The sequence below is a fragment of the Phyllostomus hastatus genome, unplaced genomic scaffold (assembly GCF_019186645.2).
Source record: "Phyllostomus hastatus isolate PE091 unplaced genomic scaffold, TTU_PhHast_1.1 phas_scaffold_39, whole genome shotgun sequence".
NCBI lineage: Eukaryota > Metazoa > Chordata > Mammalia > Chiroptera > Phyllostomidae > Phyllostomus > Phyllostomus hastatus.
Window position 1 is genome coordinate 3,832,481 of NW_025334028.1, and position 5,073 is coordinate 3,837,553.

The following is a 5,073-nucleotide window of genomic DNA, read 5'->3' on the forward strand; positions in this document are numbered from 1 at the left end:
AGTCCTTGCAGCCGAGCAACCTGGGGGTAAATCCCTCCCATAGACTTGCCAACAACAATCAAGGCTCAACTACAATAGGAGGGTGCACATAGCCCACAGGAAGGGGTTGGGGTCAGGGAAGAGCACCTGAAGCATCCAACTCAGGTGACCTAAAAGGCTGCACTACTAGGCCCCACAGAAAACCTACTATTGGTTTGGCCAAAAAGTCTGTATGGTTTTTTTCTGTAAAATAAAAGACACATTTTACAATTTCACCAGTAACTTTATTGATTTAGATATTTTGAGTACGTTGGCTACCTCCTGCTATTGGCTTATGAGGGTAGAGACCAGGGATGCTGCTAAACATCTTCCAATGTGTAAGACGGCCCCACAGCAAAGAATTATTTTGCCAAAATGTCAATAATATCAAGAAACTTCACAAACTACTTTTGACATGTTCAATCAGTCACAGCACCTTCTCCTCACACGACACAAATCATTTTTTGCATTTCAGTTATATTTTTACTTTTCTTGAAATAATACAGCATAATATGCTGAAAATACCGCTTATTTTTGTCCATCTTCAATATTAAAATGGCTGCACAAAATTCACCCATTTTGATGTTGTTTTTTTAAGTGCACACTGATATGACAGCTGTCACAATACAATCTAACAAAATTGTTTTGAAGGAAGTTAAATTTTTTGTCCAACCCAATACATAAAGCCATTCTACCAAGACTGGGAGACATGGTGGTTCTAACTAACACATGGAAACAAACAAGGAGGCAGCCAGGATGAGTAGATGAAGACACATATCCCAAATGAAAGAACAGAAAACCCTGGAGAAAAAGGAACTAAACAGATGGAGACAAGCAATATAGCAGATGAAGGGTTCAAAACACTGGTTATAAGGCTGTTCAATGAACAAGGGGAAGAGTAAAAGAACTTAGTGAAAACTTCAACAAAGGGATAGAAAACATAAAAAGGAACCAGTCAGAAATAAGGACTACATTACAGGGAATTGACAGTAGAACTGATGAAGCTGAAAATTAAATCAGCAACTAGGAAGAAAAGGAAGCAGAAAGCAACTGATCAGCACAGAAAACAAACAAACAAAGAATCCAAAAATAGAGGACAATAAAAGGAGCCTTTGGCCCAACTTCAACAAGCATACCAACATTTGCATAATGAGGGTGCTGGAAAGACAAGAGAGAGAGCAAGAAATTGAAAACTTACTTGAAAAAATAATGATTGAAAATGTCCCTAACCTGGTGATGGAAACAGACATACAAGTCCTGAAAGCAGACTCCCACAAAAGAACCCAAAGATCCCACACCAAGACACATATCATAATGAAAATGCCAATGATGAAAAACAAATCTTTTTTAAAATTTAATCTTTACTGAATTCCTTAAAATTACCATTTAGTCCACTTATGCCCATCTCCCCCTAGCAATCACCACATTGTTATCCATGTCCCTTAGTCCTTTTTCCTGTTTACTCAGTCCCTCCATTCCCTAAGCTGCCCTCTAAAATAGCTGTTATCCTGCACCCTGCCTATGACTTTCTCCCCATTTCCCTTGTTCAGTTTGTTCATTAGATTCCATAAATGTGTGAAATCATGTTGTTTTTCTCTGACTGGCTTATTTCACTTAACAATGTTCTCCAGGTCCATCCATACTACCACAAAGGGTAGAATTTTCTTCTTCTTTTTTTATGGCCTAGTAGTACCCTATTTTGTAAAAGTCCCATAGTGGTTTTATCCACTCATTTACTGATGGATACTGGAGCTGCTTCCATATCTTGGTGATTATAAATAATGCTGCAATGAACATAGTGGTGCTTATGTTCTTTTGAATTTATGTTGGGTGCTCTGGATATATTCTCAGAAGTGGAACTGCTGGGTCAATAGACAGATCCATTTTTAATTTTTTGAGGTATCTCCATAACACTTTCCACAGTGGCTGCATCATTCTGGATACCCAGCAACAGTGGAAAAGGGTTCCCCTTTATACACATCCTCACCTGCACTTTGTTGACTTATTCATAACACCTATTCTTACAGGTGTGAGATGGTACCTTATTGTGGTTTTAATTTGCATTTCTATGATAATTAGTGGCATTGATCAACTTTCTTGTCTACTGGCCATCTGTATGTCCTCTTTGGAGAAGTATCTATTCAGGTCCTATGTCCATTTTTTAAATTGGGGTTTTTTTTTGTTTTGTTTTGTTTTGTTTTTGGTGCTGAGTCTTGTAAGGACTTTATACCTTTTGGATATTAACCCCTTATCAGATGTGTTGGCCAGTATGTTCTCCCATTCTGTGTATTGTCCTTTAATTTTGTTGAATTCCTTTGCTGTGCAATAATATTTCAGTTTCATGTAGTCCCATTTGTTTATTTTTTCTTTTGTTTCCCTTGCCTGGGGACTTATATCCAATAAAAAGCTACTATGAATGATGTCTGAGATTTTGCTATGTTTTCTTCTAAAATTTTTACAGTTTGGGGTCTAACATGTAAGTCTTTGATCCATTTTGCATTAATTCTTCTGTGAGGTGTAAGAACATAGTATAGTTTCACTTTTCTGAATGGATCTGTCCAATTTTCCCAACACCATGTATTAAAGAAACTATCTTTAGTCCATTGTATGTGCTTGCTTCCTCTACCAAATATTGACTATAAAGTTGTGGATTTATTTCTGGGCTCTCGATTCTGTTCCATTGATCTATGTATCTGTTTTTATGCCAGTACCATGCATTTTGGATTACTGTGGCCTTACAGTATAGTTTGATATTCCTCTGTTTCTCAGGATCGCTATTGCTATGCAAGGCTTTATGTGGTTCCATACAAACTTTTGAAGTATTTGATCTAGTTCTGTGAAATACATTATTGGAATCTTGATGTGAATTGTACTCAATCTATAGATTGATTTGGGTGGTATGGGCATTTTAAAAATGTTAATTTTTCCTATCCATGAGTACAGCATGAGTTTCTACTTATTTGTATCTTCTTCACTTTCTTCAGTATCTTATAATTTTCTGAATACAGGTGTTTTATATCCTTGGTTAACCAGGTTTATTCCTAGGTATTTTATTCTTTTTGAAACCATTGTGAAAGGGATTTTAGTATTTCCCTTTCTATTAGTTCATTTTTGGTATATAAAAATGTAACTGATTTCTGGATATTAATTTTATATCCTGCTACTTTTGTTGTATCAGTCCTGGTAGTTTCTTGGTGGAATCTTTGGGAATATCTATATATATTATCATGTCATCTGCAAATAAAGACAGTTTTCCTTCATCCTTTCCAATTTGGAAGCATTTTATTTCCTCTTGTCTTATTGCTGTGGCTAGGACTTCCAGTACCATGTTGCAAAAAAGAGGTGAAAATAGAGAATACTTTTAGTTTTTGCTCCTTGACTATGGTGCTGGCAGTGGGTTTGTCATATTTGGCCTTTATTATGTTTAGGTATGTTCTCTCTGTTCCCACTTCCCTGAGCTTTTTCATAAATTGGTGCTGAATTTTATCAAATTCTTTTTCTCCATTGATATGGAGAAATTCTTTTTCTCCATTGACATGATCATGTGGTTTTTATGCTTTATTTTATGTGGTAAATCACATTTCTTGAATTCCAAATGTTGTACCAACCTTTCCTTCCCAGAATAAATCCCATTTGATCATACTGTATGATCTTTTTGATGTATTGCTGTATTTGGCTTGCTAATATTTTCTTGAGGATTTTAGCATCTATGTTTATCAGAGCTATTGGTCTATAATTTTCTTTGTAGTGTCTTTATCTGGTTTTGGAATTAGGATAATACTGTGCTTGTAAAATGAGTTGGGGAATCTTGCCTCCTCTTGAAGTTTATGAAATAGTTTGAGAATATGTGTTAGTTATTCTCAGAATGTTTGGTAAAATTCACCTGTGACACTACCCAGTCCAGGGCTTTTGTTTGTTGGGAGTTTTTTATTTATTTTTTATTTATTTATTTTTTTTTTTGGTTATTACTGCTTCAATTTCACTAGATGTAATCTGTCTACTAACATTCTCTGATTCTTCCTGATTTAGTTTTGGAATAATGTATGTTTCTAGGAATTTATCCATTTCATTCAGGCTGTCCAGTTTGTTGGCATGTAGATATTAGTATTTTCTTAATAATCCTTTGTATTTCTTTGGTGTCAGTACTCCTTTCATTTCTGATTTTGTGGCTTTTCTTTTCTTTTCTTTTCTTTTCTTAATGAGACTAGTTATAAGCTTTGTTAATCTTGTTTATCTTATCAAAGAACAAGCTCTTGGATTCAATGATCCTTTGTATTAATTTCTTAGACTCTATTTCATTTATATCTGATCTTTATTTTTTTCCTTCTACTCGCTTTGGGATTTGTTTCTTGTTCTTTTTCAAGTTCCTGTAAGAGTGAAGTCAGATTGTGTATTTGAGCTTTTTCTTGTTTTTGAGATAGGCCTGTAATGGTATGAATTTCCCTCTCAGGGTTACTTTCCTGGTGTCCCCCATATTTTGGATTGTTGTGTCCTCAGTTTCATTTGTTTCAAGGTATCTTTCAATTTTGTCCTTGATCTCATTGTTGACCCATTCATTGTTTAATCAAGTGTTTTGTTTGTTTTTTAGCTGTTTTTCAGGTTTCTTCTTGTGATTTCTAGTTATATATAGCATTGTGATCAGAGAAGATGCTTGCTATGATTTCAGTCTTCTTAAATTAACTGAGACTTGTTTTGTATCCTATCATGTTGTCTATGCTAGAAAACTTCCATGTGCACTTGGAAAGTATGTACACTGCTCTGGGGTGAAGATATCAATTAAATCAATTTCCTCTAGTTTGTCATTTAAGGCCACTATCTCTTTGCTGATTATCTCCCTGGAAGACCTATCCATTGAGGAAAATGAGGTATTAAAATCCCCAGCAAAGACTGTATTTCTGTTGATTTCTCCCTTTATGTCCATCAAGATGTGCTTTACGTAACAGGTGCTCCTATGTTGGGTGAGTAAATGTTTACTAGGGTTATAGCCACTTGTTGGATTGTTCCCTTTATCATTATGTAGTGTCCTTCTTTGTGTCTTACTATAGCTTTGGTTTT